General features: G+C 44.1%; 1 protein-coding gene and 1 non-coding gene across 12 annotated transcripts in view; one reads left to right on the top strand and one right to left on the bottom strand.

Moving 5' to 3' along the window:
* The window catches only part of CELF4 (CUGBP Elav-like family member 4), a 797596-nt gene that overhangs the window by 177977 nt on the left and 600262 nt on the right, over positions 1–19357 (top strand). The window lies entirely within an intron of this gene.
* LOC114606950 (U6atac minor spliceosomal RNA) lies at positions 10703–10830 on the bottom strand. The gene has a single exon (XR_003709023.2). It is a non-coding gene; the product is annotated as a U6atac minor spliceosomal RNA (small nuclear RNA).

A 19357-nucleotide genomic window follows, 5' to 3' on the forward strand; every position in this document is an offset into this window, starting at 1 on the left:
TGCTGTGGAACAGTGCTCATGTAGTAATGTAGTCACCACACTGACGAAGAATTCTAAAATAATAAGTTAAATACTAGTTTAAAGCAAAAGATTTAGAAACATCAGTAGGGGGAGGTGTACTCTTAATTGCCTGCATAGGCCTGGTGGAGCAGGAAAGTTTTCAGCAGGCATTGAAAGGTTAGCACAGAAAGCTCCCACTGAATCTCCAGTGGCAGGGTGTTCCACAGGACTGGACCGATGACACTCAAGGTTCAGTTTCTCATTGTTGCCAAACAAGCCTCAGGGATGGAGAAGGTTTGGGTCTCCATGTGTTCTTTAACTACTACACTCATCATCTGTGGTCACTAGCTGGAGCTAATGGGAGTTCCACAACAGTGGAATGGACTCCCTTGGAAGTTGGTGGACTCTCCTTCACTGGAGGTTTTAAAGCAGACATTGGGTGGCCACCTGCCAGGGATTCCTGAGCTGTGAATCCTGCATTGCTGGGGGTTGGACTAGATGACCCTCAGGATCTCTCCCAAGTCCACAGTGTTATGATTCTATGAACGTCTAGAGTGCCTTAGTTTCTTCACCCCTGTGCTCCCTCATGACAGATATGTTTCTTCCTCAAAAATATATGTAGCAAACTACATGTTCTTGCCTAACTATGCTCTGACTGATGGCAGAATAATTTGCCTTGGAATTCTAGCCTACAGAAGGCTCACTGTAATGGTGAAACATAACCATTTATTCATCATTTTGCCTTGAGATGAGAAGTTACTCCGGAGCCATACTGTAGGGCTGCCTTACGTCCTGATCTCCCTGGATATCACCGATATTTCAAAGGTGGAATTGATGTCCTGATGGAATTGAAAAACTGACTCAACAACAACTCTGGGGTTTGTCTAAAAAAACAAAAACTTAACGATTTTGGGGTCTTCCCTGAAAAACTCAATAGCTTTCAGGGTGTCCTGGTTTTTACTTTTTGAAATATGGCAACCCTACCACACTGAGTTGAGGCAAATCCTTTTCCACAACGAGCGGGGATCTGCGGTGTCTTAAGCAGGTGAAAATTTCGTCAATCCATCTTTTTTGACTTTCTGATTAAAACACTAACCTAATCCTAACCTAATCCCTTTCAATTTTCGAGGAGAAATTGGAAGGGTGGGTGGCGGGGAGAAGGGGGAGACCCAAAGACGCTCCACGTAGCTTTAATGCTAACAGATGGGTTATGCTGGCCAACAGGCTATGCGGATGTCAATTTAATCTATCCCAGATAAAGCAATATGAAAGGTGTTTCATTTATGGAGGAAATTAATTGCTGTCCGAAGGACTGCGGTGTGCAAAAAATCCATAATAGTTGTCTTTAAAGAAGACGAGTGTTGGTGGGAGGGGACTGTTAGTTCCTGATGAGCAAGCATTTTCCGCCCCTGAATGTTGAACTTGCAAAGTTACATAGATCCATATAAGATTTTCTGGGATATCTGATCTCATTTAAACAGGTAGAACAGTGGAACAGAAGCCCTACAAAGCTTTTCAAGGCAAAATGTAGAGTAACTTCATCATTGTTGACTCACTCAGGGACAGTGGTTCCGGGCACTGGTATTGTGCGTGTGTGTTTGTGAGTGTGGCTAGGGCAACCCAGCCAGATGGGTGGGGTATATAGTACATTTCTGAGAACAACTCAAAGTGTTGGTGCTGACCTTTAAAGCCCTAAACGGCCTCGGTCCAGTATACCTGAAGGAGCGTTTCCACCCCCATCATTCTGCCCGGACACTGAGGTCCAGTGCCGAGGGCCTTCTGGCAGTTCCCTCACTGCGAGAAGCCAAGTTACAGGGAACCAGGCAGAGGGCCTTCTCGGTAGTGGCACCCGCCCTGTGGAATGCTCTCCCACCAGATGTCAAGGCGAACAACAACTACCAGACTTTTAGAAGACATCTGAAAGCAGCCCTGTTTGGGGAAGCTTTTAATGTTTGATTGCTGTATTTTAATATTTTTTTGGAGGCTGCCCAGAGTAGCTGGGGAGGCCCAGCCAGATGGGCGGGGTATAAATAACAAATTATTATTATTGTAATAATAATAATAATAATAATAATAATAATAATAATAATAATAATAATAATACTAATTTATTACCCCGCCCATCTGGCTGAGTTTCCCCAGCCACTCTGGGCGGCTATTTATACAATTCAATGTTTACACTACCTACACTGACTGGCAGTGGCTTTTAAGGGTTCTAGACAAGTCTTTTCCAGTCTGATGTAGAGATGTGAGAGATGGAGCCTGGGGCCTTTGCATGTCAAGCAGTTGCAGTACCACTGAGCTTCCCCAAGTGAAGAATATTTAAAATGAAGGGCATGAGCTTTTGAATTAGACAGAACTCTTTAGGCTTGGGCGTTCTAAAGACCAAACACAAACCCGTCACAACAAATCCAAACATGAGAAAACTTATGCTTCTTGCCCATAACAGTTGCCTCAGACTTTGCCTAGTTGTAAGGAAGGTTTTAGGGACACGGTTGGCGCTGTGGGTTAAACCACAGAGCCTAGGGCTTGCCAATCAGAAGGTCAGCGGTTCGAATCCCCGCAATGGGGTGAGCTCCTGTTTCTCGGTCCCAGCTCCTGCCAACCTAGCAGTTCGAAAGCACGTCAAAGTGCAAGTAGATAAATAGGTACCACTCCGGCAGGAAGGTAAACAGCGTTTCCGTGCGCTGCTCTGGTTCGCCAGAAGTGGCTTTGTCATGCTGGCCACATGACCCGGAAGCTGTACACTGGCTCCCTCGGCCAATAAAGCGAGATGAGCACCGCAACCTCAGAGTCAGCCACGACTGGACCTAATGGTCAGGGGTCCCTTTACCTTTTAAGGAAGATTTAGTGGTTTTTTGAGATTTTTCAGAGAGCACATCTGTGGGGAATTTCAGGAGAAGCTGAAATAATTTTCCGTAAGGTTCACAACATATCTTTTATTATTTTTGTGCAGTGTTGGCTACCAAGTTGTGTTTACAACAAAATCCGAGGCTACGTCTAGGAACTGAGAGGGGTTCGAGATCAGTAAGAAGTCTGCTGAAAGCTTCTAAAAAAATAAAATAAAATAAATAAACTTTTAAGCAGAGGTTGTGTGGCCATCTGCCATGGATGCTTTAGCTGAAATTCCTGCATTGCAGGGGGTTGGACTAGATGACCGTCAGGGTTCCTTCCAACCATACAATTCTACAATTCTATTCTGTGGTTCAAGAAGGTTAGGCTTCTAAATCCTGAGCTGCTGTCACTAATGAGATGGCCAGAGTTTGTCAATACAGAGGGAGGGAGAGGGGGACGTGTCACTCCTGGGCCAATTGTCAGAAACCTCTTTCAGATGAAGTGGGCACTAACTGTATGACAATTTGAAAATAAAAGACAGTAAACTTGTCGATACAAAATTGATTGTTCCCATTGAATTGTCTGAGGCTTCTGTTCAAAAGCGCTGTGTTTTATGTCTTGGGCTGGGAGCCTCTCACCACAGTAAATAACTTTTAAATAACAGACAGTACTTGTGTGAGGGACGGGGTTCGCGATGCAGCGAAATGGCATACTTTCAGAGACCTTTTGAAATATTCTTAAATGTCTTGCTCCTCTCCTGGCTGCAGGATAGCATGTTTTGCCCCTCTAAGTTGTTCTTCATTTATTTATAGATAGATATGCTTGTCTTTTCAGCTAAGGGTGGTTCTCAAAGAGCTTACCCTCCAACATTTGTACATCAGCAAACTTCTCTTGTTTTTGATCTCAACACACACATGTAAGTCGTATGCAGCCATGGGGAAAAGAAAGCACAACCTCTTTGAATTCTGTGGTTTTGCATATCAGGGCATAATAACAATACTCTGTTCCTTAACAGGTCTTAAAATTAGGTAAATACAACCTCAGGCAAACAACAACAGATGACATATTACTCCATGTCATAATTTATTTAACAAAAATAAAGCCAAGATAAAGCCAAGCCACTTTCTTATCCCCTGCCACCTTGAGCCAGTTACAACCTCTCTGCCAAACCTACCTCACAGGATTGTTGTAAAGAGAAAAAAATGAGCGTTCGAAGGGATCACGTACAACGCCTTCCACAGATAAATGGAATGAAATATAGCTTTAGCTGTAAGCTGCCTTGAGTCCCTGTCAGGGAAAAAAGTGAGGGAAGAAGAAGAAGAAACAACTATGACATCAGGAACATATCAGAGAATAAATCCTATTGAACTCAGTGGGATTTAGTTCTGAGTAAAAAGATTGCAGTGTAAGGCTGCCCAGTCTTGACCCAGTTACCTGGGAGTAAGCCCCATTGAATACAGAGGGACTTCCTTCTGAGTAAACAGTGTCAGGCTCCATTCACAATAAAGTGGACGCTCGGGTTGCGAACGTGATCCGTGCGGGAGGCACGTTCACAACCCGCAGAGTTTGCAACCTGCAGCGCCACGTCTGCGCACGCGCTGGTCGTCATTCGGCGCTTCTGTGCATGTGGAAAGCACGATTTAGTGCTTCTGTGCATGCACGAGCACTAAAACCCAGAAGTAACCCGTTCCGGTACTTCTGGGTTCAGCACGGTACACAACCCAAAAACACGCAACCCGAAGTGTCTGTAACCTGCGGTATGACTCAGTTACAGATAGGTAGCCGTGTTGGTCTGCCATAGTCAAAACAAAAAAATTCCTTCCAGTAGCACCTTAAAGACCAACTAAGTTAGTTCTTGGTATGAGCTTTCGTGTGCAGAAGTGTGCATGCACACGAAAGCTCATACCAAGAACTAACTTAGTTGGTCTTTAAAGTGCTACTGGAAGGAATTTTTTTGTTTTGACTGCGGTATGATTGTAAAGGAATAAAGACTCTATGTGTTTCCTAAGAAACACATGGCTGACAAAGCATTGCAATGGAAGAATTTAAAGCGGACTGGTGACCTTTTCCTTCGAGATTATGGGAAGGGCTTCGAATGCCAGCTTCAACATTTCCTCCATTTGGTGCAGGTGTTTTATATTCAGTATAAACAGGACTCTGTTTACAGGATGGAACTCATGTTTCAGATTTCCATTCTTCTCCTTCCTTGAGCTGCCTGCCGTCTTCTGCCCTGGCTGTTTCTGCATCCTTCGTATCACCGCCTGCCCTCCTCACTCTCTGCCTCTTCCCATCCCCATCCCTCCATCTGTCTCTCCATCCTTGCTCCTGGGATGAATAAAAGGAGAGGATCTTCCTTCTCCGTGGGAGAAACGTGCAGCTCGGGGTGACCCTATGCTAATGCCAAATAAATAACGAAATCAAGACCAGACTCGTTAGCGGGTAGGTCACCCAGCCAAGCCTTTTAAGGCTCTCTCCTCAAGGATGGTAAAGGGGAAATGTATGAATCAACAGGCAGGACAGAGACCTCCCTGTGACTCATCTGGGGAGAGAACCAGCTTCATTAGCATAGTGTCACCCAACTGCCTGCCTTTGTTGAAGGAAAAACAACCTCCTGATGATGACCTTCTCAAGAGTAACTGAAATATACTCGGAGTCGAGTGTGAATTTCATGCTCTTTATTCAGCTCATGGTAGCAATGAATGAAACTTTCCCCAAAATGTCTAGCTAGATATACATTATTTACACAATGGGCCCTGCTTGATTGGCTAATTCCAGGCAGCTCCTGTAGGCCAATCAGGTTGCACATTCACCTCCTCCAGAAGCCTGATTGGCTGCTCCTGCTCCACAGTGCTGTTGGTTTCTGCTTTCCTTCACTGTGCAGCGAAAGTGCTTGTCACGAGACAGGTGTTTACATTCCACAGTCTGTACTGTTGGAGTTTCTCACGGGAAAGGGAGACTGGATGTGACGTACACTGGTTTCCTGTTTTTCACTGTGTGATTCTCTCCAAGCTGTTGAGGAGAGAGGATGCTTTCTCTGCTCCTGCAGAGGCAAGATGTCTTTCTGTAATATATCTGCTTTGAACTGTAAATAAAGCAATATTGAGTATGTAGTACGTACTCCTCATCCTTCTGCTGGGCACGGAACTCTGCTTTACACCAACACGTGGTTATGGGCCCAGAAGTCGAATCGGAGTGCCGGCAAAGCATCGGAATGCAGAGGGACAGATCGGATCGGAATCTGCTCTGCGCGTAAAAGTGATTGATGAGGTGTGTACTACTGCTCCGGGCAGCCTGCCAGCTTCCAGTTAATGGCTTTATGGCTGGACTTTGAACTTTTAAAGCCGTTTTGCCGGGAATACGCAAAAGGCTCCCAGGCACAAGCTACTATGCTGGGGAAATCGAAAGTAACTTTTAAGTGCGCTTTTGGAATAAAGCAGCTGCAGCAGTGACGCAGCAAGATTTAAAGCAGCATATATGACGCTGAAGGCTAATGCCAGAGTCATGATGGCCCTTCAGGATGCTTGTGGGATTCCTAAGCTCAACAAGAAAAATTATGCGGACTGGGTTCTGTATGCAGAGGCAATTCTGCGGAAAGAGGGTTTGTTTGAGGTGATTACAGACACCCCCCCAGCTCCAGTTACAGATGCATGGGCAGCTAAAGATTCCAAAGCAAGGGGAACTCTTACATTGATAGTGTCCCCAGAAGAGCTCTGTCTATTGCGTGATAAGACCTCAGCCAGAGAAATTTGGGATTCTTTGAGAGAGGCTCACTTAAGGACAGAAGCTGGATCTACTATGTTTTACTTTAACAAGCTGCATAATATGGCTCTTGCTGAAGGTGGAGATGTGCGTTTACATCTGATGGAGATGCAAAATCTGAGACATGAGCTGCAACAGAGAGGACTCAACTTTCCAGAGGCTGTGTATTCTTTCATGATACTACAATCTTTGGGTTCAGGTTGGGAGTCTGTTGCAACCCAGATTGCTGTGCAGCCAACAGCTCAGCTGACAGTGGACTTTGTTACTGCCGTGGTTTTAAATGAAGCAGATCGCCGGGGTGCTAGCTGCATGGGCAAGGGGGAGTCTTCACAGACGTCATCCCATAGTGCAGTGGAACCACCAGATGGCGCCAAAGCTTTGAAGGCAGTGAAATGCTACTCGTGTGGACGTCTAGGCCATATGAAGAGGGAATGCAGATATCCCAAGGCCAAGACAGAGCAGCGCAGCAAAAGCTCATCGCGTGGAAAAGGCCGAGGTAAAGGCAAAGGTCCGGTGTCTAGGACAACGCAGCACAAGGCTATGGTTTCACGCTTCACTCCAAAGGTTGCAGAGGTCCAGAAGAAGTCTAGATCTTTCTTCGTTGTTGATTCGGCGGCGACCCACCACATGTGCAACGATAAGAGACTGTTTGTGTCTTTTACACCGCAGGAAGGTGCGATTCACCAGGCGGATGACCACACTATTCCCAGTAAAGGCTACGGAACTGTTGTTCTTCACAGTTTGGACTTATCGATACAGAATGTCCTTTACGTGCCAGACGCCAAACATAATCTTCTCAGCGTTGGACAGCTGAATGAGCGGAACATTGACGTGTCCTTCAAGAACAAGAAGTGCATCATCACAAAGAAAAATGACTATGTATTGCATGCTGAATATGTTGATCGTTTGTTTGTTTTGTATTATGATGATGTTGTGCAGGATGACACTTGTTGCATTGCAGGTTCTAACAAAAGTTTGCATGCAGAATGTATTCATGATTTTCATCGAAAATTTGGACATTTGCATTTTGAGGCAGTATCTAAAATGCCTGCCTTGGTTGAAGGTATGACTATTAAACCCTGCAAGTACCACATGAAGTGCAAAGCATGCGCAGCAAACAAGGTGAAAATGGCTGCGAAAGGTAAGGTGTCTAGTAGGCAAGCTACGGAACCATACCAGGTTGTTCATGCTGATTTGGTTGGACCACTAGCGCCCTCTTTGGGTGGAAATAGGTACTTCATGGTTCTCATTGACGCATTTTCTAGATATATTTTTGTGTACAATCTCAAGCAGAAATCAGAGGCTTTTCCTAGGTTCAAGGAATTCTGTGCTTGGTTGGAAAATGTGCATGGTAAGAAGATAAAGACTCTTTTCAGTGATCGCGGGGGAGAATTCACTTCTCAGCAGTTTGAAGCTTTTCTGACTGAGAAAGGAATTCAACACGATTTGTCTAGTCCTCGCTCGCCATGGCAGAATGGACTTGCGGAACGGGCAAATCAGACATTGCTACAAGGGTTAAAAACCTTGCTGCATGATGCCAATCTTCCAGAGAGTTATTGGGCCGAATCTCTCTCGTGTTTTGTTTACAGTTACAATCGCAGGTTATCTTCAGCGATTGGTTGTACCCCCTATGAAAAGATGTTTGGCAAGAAGCCATACATCAAACACATGAAAATATTTGGTTCTGACATGTGGGTTCACTCACCACAAAATTCCAAGTTAGACAAGCGTGGATTGCATGGTATCTTTCTAGGTTATCAGAAAGGGTCTTACAGAATAATGATGACTGACTCTAAGACAATTAAGCTCACAAGAAGTGTTGAGTACAATGCAAAGTGGGGGGAGAATGTGGGAATTTTCCAATGTTATCCTGATGACGGTGATGAGACTGAGGATAGTCAAAAGCAACCACAACAACCCACACCCACTGGTGAAGGTTCTGAGTCTGAATCTGAAACTGAATCGGGTGATTCAGAGGATTTCAAGAGTGCGAAAGCCTCTATGCGACCCTCTGAATGCTCTGATCGAGAAGAATTGGAGGAACCGTTGTTCACAATAGGACGTTTTTCTCCTAAGAAGGAAGAGGAGAGTGTTGAAGACTTAAGGCTAATTCGTAGGTCACAGAGAGCCACAAAAGGCAGACCTCCAAAGAGATTTGCTGATGAGTTTGCTACGATAGCAGTAACAGCTGTTAAAAGCTCCAAGAAGGTATTTGAACCTTCAAGTTTCCAAGAAATCCAGGGTTTGGATTCAAAGGAAGCTGAGCCATGGTTAAATGCCATGAAGGCTGAGCTTGATTCCTTGGAAAGGAACAAAACATGGGAGCTAGTTCCAGTAGTTCCAGGAATGAAACTGCTTGGAAGCAAATGGGTCTTCAAAGCGAAGACAGATCAAAATGGCAAGATAGTCAGACACAAAGCCAGATTGGTAGCCAGAGGTTTTGCACAGGTACCAGGTGAAGACTATCACGAGACCTACTCACCCACAGTGAGGTATGAAAGCATTAGGCTTATGCTCAAGCTAGCTGCAGAGAAAAATCTACACATTAGTCACCATGATATTAATACAGCTTTTCTGTACGGATCTCTAGATGAATCACTTTATATGCTTCCACCTGATGGCGTACAGGTAAAACAGGGATTTGTTTGTGCTCTGAAGAAATCCCTTTATGGTCTCAAACAAAGTGCACGGTGTTGGCACACAAAACTCACTGAAGTATTGTTTTCTCTAGGTTTTCAACAAGGGAAAGCTGATCCATGTGTATTTGTGAAAGAGGAGGGGCAAAAGAAACTGTACTGTTTGTTTTATGTTGATGATTTGTTGTTCTTTTGGAAAGATGTCGCAATGTACAATAACGCCCTAGCTCAACTGAAAGAGCACTTTGACATGAAAGATCTTGGTGAGGTAAACAATTACCTATCTCTGGAAATAGAGAGAGATCAAGATGGTAACATTCTAGTACACCAGTCACGGAAAATTGCTGATGTGTTAAGCAAGCTAAATCTGATGGATGCTAACCCTGTAGACACACCGATGACAACAGGTTATCAGGTAGATGACACTGAAGAAGCATTTTCTGACACTACACTGTACAGAAGTGTGCTAGGCAAGCTAAACTTCATTGCCAGATGTTCAAGACCAGACATTGCTGTTAGCTGTAATTTGCTAAGCAGACAAGTCGACAATCCTAGTGTCAAGGATTGGAAAGCTCTGAAACGCATAGCGCGGTATTTGAAAGGCACTATGCATTACAGACTGAGATTTAACAATCAGAAGTCTGGTGGTCTTGAGATATTTGCAGATGCAAGTTTTGGAAGTGACACTACAGACAGGAAAAGTACGTCTGGAGTTTGCTACATGTACAATCAGGGTCTGTTTGATTGGTCATGCAAGAAGCAAACAACAGTTAGCTTAAGTACTTGTGAAGCCGAACTGAATGCACTGTCTTATTCACTTAAGGATTGTGAATGGTTGGTACAATTGTGCAAAGATATGAAAATTCCTGTCAAATGTCCAATCCAGGTTTACCAGGACAACAAAGCATGTTTAGCTTTGCTGAAGTCTGAAGGTTGTAAGCAAAGCACGAAGCACTTGCAATTAAAGTTGCAGCATGCTAGGGAATGTATTCAGAAGGGACTCGTAACGGTGTCCTATATGCCAGGTAATGAAATTCCTGCTGATGTATTGTCCAAGATTGTATCAAGGGATCAACACTGTACCTATGTGCAGAAGTTGGGTTTGTACTGATGTTGTACGAACACGCTGCCCAGTGATGTTCACAGAAAGGGGGAGGATGTTGGTTTCTGCTTTCCTTCACTGTGCAGCGAAAGGGCTTGTCACGAGACAGGTGTTTACATTCCACAGTCTGTACTGTTGGAGTTTCTCACGGGAAAGGGAGACTGGATGTGACGTACACTGGTTTCCTGTTTTTCACTGTGTGATTCTCTCCAAGCTGTTGAGGAGAGAGGATGCATTTTCTGCTCCGGCAGAGGCAAGATGTCTTTCTGTAATATAACTGCTTTGAACTGTAAATAAAGCAATATTGAGTATGTAGTACGTACTCCTCATCCTTCTGCTGGGCACGGAACTCTGCTTTACACCCGCGTCCCTAAAAACTTGGTTAGATGCCACGAAGTAGGTGGCAATGCCTTAACCATATGCGTGTTGTACAGGCTACAAGGACCTCTTCCATTCTTATCTAGGGGAGTGCTAACCTTCTCTTCTTTCATACAACACTTTTACAGTTAAGTGGCATATAAATTGTTGTATAGTGGGAAAGATGAGCGACAGACACAGCTCTTTTAAGCAACAGCTCTTTATTACAGCAGTTAGCACTGCTCTAAGTCTCTCTGAACAACAGTGAAGCTGGCTGCCTTATATAATGCTCTATAACTTGTAACAGTTAACGAATTCCAACTAACCACCCAACTGGTGAAAGCAACTCTCAATCCTTCATTTGCATACTGGTGGCCCAAAGTGAGAACTGCAGCCAATCTGAATACACAACATAAATTTTATAAAACTAAAGAAAAGACTACATTCAATGTTTGTTTTCCTCCTCTGGGAAAACACCAGAGTACTGACCCCCCCAAAAAAATGTTAAAAGTATGGCACTTACTGTAACAACTTCATGGTGAGTATTGACACACACCCCCTCCCCAAAAGCACTGAATACATCCATGGGAACCACTAGCTCATCTGGTAGACACATGCCTTCTGTTTAAGAGTCCTCTCCCTCATCATCCTCTGAAGACCAGAGATCCGTCATAACAGGAGGGATGGGCTGGGACCAGCAGAGTTTTATACATACCAGTGCAGTGTTCACGTTAGAGATCTTCACTCATGACATAGTTTTAAATGGCACCATTGATCTTTTCGTGTAGCAAGGCTCTAAACTTTGGAACTCCCTGCCTAATGACAACAGGAAGGCGCCTTCGGTGTCCTTTTAAAAAATTTTTTGGAGCCTGCTGGAAAAAAGAGGAACCTATACATTTGTGCACAATGCGTTGGCCTGTGTTTTATTTATTTGTTTTACTGTTCGTAAAATTTGTATACCATCCTTCATCCGAAGAACTCAGGGAGCTTAACAGCATGAAAATAAAAGTTAAAAACAGGAAATACATAATATAAACAACAACAAAACAAACCCATAACCCCGCTCCCACAAACACATTTAAAAGGATATAGGATGTTAATCAGCCCAAAGCTTTAGGTAAAGGTGCCAGGCAAGCCTGTTTTAATCTGCTATTAGCTTATCGTTGTTGTTTTTAATTACTCTTTTTGAATGTTTTAAACGGTTGTTTGCAGTTGTTTTTTAAATGATAATTTGATTATTCTATTATTATTTTTTGTAAACTGCTTTTCCCCCTTTTGCAATCAAGTGGTATGTGCAGTTGTGTGGGTTTTTTTGAGGGGGGACGCGGGTGGTGCTGTGGGTTAAACCACAGAGCCTAGGACTTGCCGATCAGAAGGTCAGCAGTTCGAATCCCTGTGATGGGGTGAGCTCCTGTTGCTCGGGCCCTGCTCCTGCCAACCTAGCAGTTCGAGAGCATGTCAAAGTACAAGTAGATAAATAGGTATCGCTCCAGCGGGAAGGTAAATGGCGTTTCCGTGCACTGCTCTGGTTCACCAGAAGTGGCTTAGTCCTGCTGGCCACATGACCCGGAAGCTGTATGCCGGCTCCCTCAGCCAATAAAGCGAGATGAGTGCCGCAACCCCAGAGTCGGTCACGACTGGACCTAATTGTCAGGGGTCCTTTACCTTTACCTTTACTTTAAGAGCACCCATAGTGCACATGTGTTGTACTATAAGAGAGATTTCTGGAACTACCAAAAAGAAGAAGAAAAGGGAAAGGTACATGCAGCCCCCACCCTGAAAGTTGCCATACACCTTGACTTTGCAATGGGCCCAGGTGTCCAACATTTAACACCACATGTCTGCAATTAGCTGCCCTTAATGTAGGAATCCAGCAGTTGTCTGATCCAGTAGCTGCGGATTATTATGCTGAGAGAGTACAAATTATCCTCCGTAGGAGTGAGGCAATTCTCAGGGACCTGCTAACTTAATTCCTTGTTTTACAGCTGCCGAGCAGAAGGGAGGGAAGGAGGGAAGGCAGAGGAAACAATGCGGGCTTTGGAAGGAGCTGGCGGCTGTTTGACTTTCAGCTCAGGCAGCCGAGTTGTTGCAAAGTTTTACCTCTCTAATGACAAAAGGCCCTGCATGTTTTCACTCTGGATAATAAGTGCTGTTTTCGGTGGGTTGGTTTGCGCAGATTGTTTTCTAAGCTTCGATTCAGTTTTCCATGCCGCTGAGCCTTGTGCCACAACCAGGGACAGTATTGGGTTGAGAGGTCCATTGCAGAGCTACCTCATTAGACTGATGATCAAAATCATCTTCTTCAAATTTCCTAGATGCTCCAGTTTCTCCCTAACAGAAACCTAACATCCAGGACCAGTATGCTGGTCAGTCCTAGTTGCTGGGAGGTAGGGGGCAGTTTCTGTTAGAATATTCCATTCCACCTTAAGAACAGAGGTGTGGATTGCTGTATGTCACCTGTCTGTTTACATTCCAGCACAGCTTGCTGGGAACTTCCGTTTGTGTATAGCTATTGCTTCCTGCATCTTGCTTGGATGTAAAGGGGAGAAGACATGTTCTTCCTATTGTCCTGATGTATGCTGAATAAACTGCTTGTAAATATGCTTTATACAGCCTCTTTCTGCCCTTCTGTTGCGAAGAGTTTTTGCACTCTGCTGGCTTGCGTGCTCAGCTTCTGAAGACTTCTGAAGCTTGAGTCGCAGTTACATGCTGATCCAAGAACTGGAGATCGCCCGGCAACCAGCCGGTGGGCTGGAGCCAGCTTGGGGCCTGCCAATTGCCCCCGCTTCCTTGGGCAGTATCCCAACAACTTCTCCCTTCATGATATGCGCATGACCCACATGAGGGCCTCTCAATGGCCACTCCATTGTGGAAGCAAGATGGCAGACCTCTGGCCTGATCTACATTGGATTCCTTGTATTCTTCTGAAATTCCTCAAATATTTTTATCTCCAACAGTCAAATAATCAAATTCACCTTGTAATTTGGCATGATGTGGCTATTGGAGGTATGGAAGATAAATTTCAATAGGTTCATCCTGGGTATGATTTGCTTAATGGTTTTTGCTCCCCCAGAGCGTTCCTAATTGCTCTCTTTGGACCACCTCTCTCAAGATGGACCTACCTGCACCCTGAGATGATCCTCTGAGGCTCTTCTTCATGTGCCTCCTCCATTAGAGGTCCAGAGGGTGCCAACACAAGAACAGGGCCTTCTCTGCAGTGGCTCCCCATTTGTGAAATGCTTTCCCCAGGCAAGTTCAGCAGGCACATTCATTATAGACCTTTAGGCGCCAGGTGAAAACGTTCCTCTTTAGCCAGGCCTTTGGCCAATTTACATCTGATTCCCTTTTAAATGTGTTGTGGAAGGCAGATTATTGGCTTGTCTTTTTTCTCTTTCATTGTGCTTTTTATATTGTAGTTCTATGTTGTGAACCACCCTGAGATATGAGTGTATAGGGTGGTATACAATAATAATAAATAATCTTTGTGGCCAGAGGCGATTTTCATTGAAAGCATCCTTATTCTTAATGCAATTTAAATGTATACCCCATCATTCCAAAACTTTCTTTCTATTTACTAAATGTATGCCCCACCTTTCATTCTGACAGATCCACAAGGCACCTTACAATAAAAAAAGTTTTCTGAGCAGTGTCCCTTGTTTAAAAGAAATACATAAAACTTCCACATTTTTAATATAAAAAAATTAAATGCTAATCCAGAGCATTGTTGAGCTCTACTTTTGTGGTTCTCTGCAATTTGATTAATTTTGCATCATCTTGAACTTCCAGTCATTATTTCACACAAACACCTCTCTGATTGCTATATCTTCAAATCTGGTGGCTCTTCTAGAGTTTTGTTTACAGCACCAAATCTGTGGAAATCACTCACCTCCGCATCATCCCTAGTGCTTGTGATAAGTCCTCTGGCGCTCTGTTGATGCTACGTAAATGTTAAATAGCAGTAGTAAGTATTTGACTCCTTAGATCACCTCATGTTTCTGCCAGGAAAGTAATTCTTTATGGCTTCCACTGAAAAGTAAAGCCATCAACCTAAACACAACGACACAGGAGTTAGTATAACCAACACACAATTAGCTTAGGTTTCCAAGCCGTGAAACCTTAGAAGCCTCAGCATCTAAGACACAGGGTGATACTGTCTCTGAGGGAATCGTTTCTGATACAAACACTGAAGCTGGTAATGTCATGGTTGGACTCTCAGAAGGCTGTGGAACTTGAGATACAGGGACGTAGGATGCTGTATTATACAGAGTCAGGCCCATTGGTCTGTCAAGCTCATTATTGTCAAACCGGATTGGCTATGGCTCTCCAGGGTTTGGGACAGGGAGTCTCTCCTAACCCTACCAGAAGATATTGTCGGGGAATGAGTGTAGGACTTGGGGTCTTCTGCGTGCAAAGCAGATGTTCCAGCACTGAAGTATGGCGCTTCCCATTTCACATAACCCTTGTTAGCTGTGTTGCATGCCCATAAAATATTTTTTTGACTGGGGGCGTAGATCCTCTTCAAGACAACCAGATAAACTGCAAATGCTGCTCTTCCAGCCAAAGTTTTCTGAGGTTTATGCAACCAGCTTCCAGCAGAAAGTTTGCCTGGACCTCTATAGCATTGGGCTTGCTTAACCTGCATTTCTGATGCTGTTTGTTCTGAGCCAGCAGACCTTTTTTCGGTTCCATGGGGAATGTTTGAACTTAAATCCTAATCCATATCAGCGATGGCCAGGGAATCGTGAATCCAAAGCTTGTTATTTGGGCTTTTTTATTTATTTATTGCACATTCGTTTTGTGACTCACAGTAGCCAGGAACCTAGGGTTTAACGCAGTTAAGTAAAATTTGCTCTTCTGCGCTTGATAAGACCTTTGTCTGCATCCACCCTTCTCCAGGGACTCAGTGACCAAGATTCATATATCAGGTGACCATAAGGGGGAGATACATTTTTGCCAGGACTGGATGGAATGGTATTGCCGCTGTTAGCTGAATGACAGCATATACCCACCAACATTTATCTGATGAAAATAGGGCCGACGCTGGTGGCGCTGTGGGTTAAACCACAGAGCCTAGGGCTTGCCGATCAGAAGGTTGGCAGTTTGAAACCCTGTGACGGGGTGAGCTCCCGTTGCTCTGTCCCTGCTCCTGCCAACCAAGCAGTTCGAAAGCACCTCAAAGTGCAAGTAGATAAATAGGTACCACTCCAGCAGGAAGGTAAACGGCATTTCCGTGTGCTGCTCTGGTTCTCCAGAAGCGGCTTAGTCATGCTGGCCACATGACCTGGAAGCTGTATGCCGGCTCCCTCGGCCAATAAAGCGAGATGAGCGCCACAACCCCAGAGTCAGCCATGACTGGACTTAGTGGTCAGGGGTCCCTTTACATTTATTCTCTAATAACAACAATTATATTTTTATTATTTATACTCCAACCATCTGACTGGGTTGCCCCAGTCATTCTGGGTGGCTTCCAACATATATAAAAACGTAATAAAACATTAAACATTTTAAAACTTCCCCATACAGGGTTGCCTTCAGATGTCTTCTAAAGGTTGTGGAGTTAGTTATCTCCTTGGCTCAGGGGTCGTATAACCAGAAAAAGGTAAAGGGACCCCTGACAGTTAAGCCCAGTTGCAAACGACTATGGGGTTGTGGTGCTCATCTCGCGGCCGAGGGAGCCAGCGTTTGTCCGCAGACAGTTTTTCCAGGTCATGTGGCCAGCATGACTAAGCCGCTTCAAGTGCAACAGAACACCGGAACCAGACCAGCTCACGGAAACGCTGTTTACCTTCCCACCAGAGCAGTACTTATTTATCTACTTACACTGGTGTGCTTTCGAACTGCTAGGTTGGCAGGAGCTGGGACCGAGCAATGGGAGCTCACCCCATCGCAGGGACTTGAACCGCCGACCTTCTGATTGGCAAGCCCAAGAGGCTCAGTGGTTTAGACCACAGCACCACCCGTGTATAACCATACCCATCTACATTTCTCCAATGGAAATAGGGACATCCTAAGGAAAGGCAGGACATACTGGGATCAAATAAGAAACCAGGATGGCTTCTGTAAATCTGTGCCTGTCCCTGGAAAATAGGGACACTTGGAGGATCTGCAAAACAACAAATTGGCCCCATTGCTGGAGAAGAACATGAGGTATAGTGGTTAGAGTGGTGAACTAAGGACCTGGGAGAGCAGAGTGCAAACCTCCCCTCGGCATTGAAGCTCACTGGGTGTGACCTTGGGCCAGTCACTGCTTCTCTCTCTCTCTCTTTTTAATATATATTTTTATTGAATTTTTTTAACAACCAGATTATCAATCTATATATCCATTTAGATTTCCCCCCCTTCCCCCCAATGACTTCTCTCTCTGGTTTCTTTGCACATATTGTTCTCTGCATATTGTAAAATTGTACATATCATTGCCTTATCCATCATAGATTCAACTAATAAATTCATGGGTGTTTATTCAAAACCTGCCAAGGAGTCCAAATCATTTTGTTGTCTTTTTAGATAATTTGTAAAAAGCTCCCATTCTTCCTTGAAGTCACCACTGTCCTTGTCACACAGTTTATATGTCAACTTGGCCACCATAGCTCTCCAGTTTTTCTTGCCGCTGTTCTTTCGTTGGGATTTCCTCATTCTTCCATCGTTGTGCTAACAAGGCTCTTGCCGCTCTTGTAGCGTACATAAATAAATTCTTTACTTTTCTTGGCAGGTCTTGTCCTACAATCCCTAACTAAAACGCTGGGCCAGTCACTGCTTCTCAACCAAAACTACCTCACACTTTTAGAAGACATCTGAAGGCAGCCCTGTTTAGGGAAGCTTTTAATGTTTGATGTATTACGGTATTTTAATATTTTGTTGGAAGCCACCCAGAGTGGCTGGGGAAGCCCAGCCAGATGGGCGGGGTATAAACAATAAATTATTATTATTATTATTATTATTATTATTATTATTATTATTATTATTATCATCTAAATGTGGGCTATAAACGCAATAGTAAATAAATAAGAGCCCTTTTTATTCCAGCCTCCCAGAAATTAGAATAGCCCACTATTAGAATATTATTAGAGGTTTCCCCCCACCCCCTGACAGATAAATGTGTGAAGATTACTCAGGCTGCGACATCCTCTGTCAGGACAGCCGGCAAAACTGAGGTGCTGTTTGTCAAAGTTAAATTAGCCACCCTAAATTAATCCTGATCACTTCTGAGATCATGCTCTTTATACAGAATGCTAATGATGCTGTTTGCTAACACTCTGAGTGAGCTCTTTGCTCCAGCAAGGATCTTAAAGCTCTTTGAGTGAATAGGGAAGATGACGGCTGCTGGTTTGAGGCCTGGCTAGGGACAGAAGGACCATATCCATTCCGGTACAATTTCCAGTCTTAAGAGTCAGCTCTCCCCATTTCCACAGCAATGTGGAAATAATTCTTTTTTTAAAAAAAAAAAATTTCATGGAAATTCTTCATAATTTTAATGCATTTTCCTCCTGATAAACACATTGTTGTGTGCAGTTTTGACTAATGTACGTTTTGCAAGGCGTTTCTCCTAATCTAATGCATGTTTGTATGCTATTTTCGCTGATACGTTCATTGCTATGCACACTTTAACCTAATAGATGCTTTCCTAATTTTTCTAAGCATTGTCTGGCTGGAGAACCGCGTTGCAAAATTCAGATAAGTGCAAATTTCAAAGGACGGCTCTGTCTTTGGAAAGCGTGAATGCGATAAATTCAGCTTTAGAAGCAAACTGAAATGAATTTCTCCTCCATCCCTAGTTCTGCCTATGATACTGTATTATGAAATCTGAAGTGGCTTATGAGGGTATAAATCAGGGTTTCTCAAACCTGGGTCACCAGCTGTTTTTGGACTACAACTACCATCCTCCTCCTGGTAGCTAGGGATGTTGGGAGTTGTAGCCCCAAACCAACTGGAGACCTAAGTTTTGGAAACGCTGTTACAATTGCACAAAACAACCTTAAGCTCCAGCAGCTGCTCCTGTGGTCAGTAATGGGAAGGCCATATGTCAGTGCTAGAGTGTCTTCCTTGCCTGCCAAATGTTCCCAGTTCAATCCCTGGCGTCTCCAGGTATTTCTGGGTAAAAATTATGTGTCTGAAGACCTATAGTGTTGGCCTGTGGTTCCATCATGCCTCCAACCCATATTCCTACACTGGTATGTGCGTAAGCACCTCCTATCCTATCACATAGAACCTGGTCAGGCCAAGTTGCTAAGACAGGGGTGGGGAGCCATTGCTTCCTCATTCCCCTCATCACCAGTCATGAAGATGCACAGATGCCAAGATAGCACCCTTTTGGCCAGTTAGAGAACTTGGTGATTGAAAAGAGTTCTGGGGTAATCTCTGCAGGATAACTGATCATGTAAACAAGAGCGTTTGTTCTTGCACCAGTGCGCTCTCTCTCTCTCTCGTTTAGTTACCTCCCTTTCCTCTGTGGTTTGGTGCCCCAAATGTTAGAGTCAGTTGACTAATGAGTGGAGATGAGGAGCCCTGTCTTAATGTTTATCTATATAGGCTTCCCTGCTCCTACAAGTCTCTGACACTTTGCAAAATGAATAATAGAGGGTTGGGTTTATGTAACTGGTTTAGCTATAAATAAAGGGATAATAAAAAATAGATACTAATAAATAATGGAGATCCCGGGATTATGCAATGA

The sequence above is a fragment of the Podarcis muralis genome, chromosome 11 (assembly GCF_964188315.1).
Source record: "Podarcis muralis chromosome 11, rPodMur119.hap1.1, whole genome shotgun sequence".
NCBI classification, from domain to species: domain Eukaryota; kingdom Metazoa; phylum Chordata; class Lepidosauria; order Squamata; family Lacertidae; genus Podarcis; species Podarcis muralis.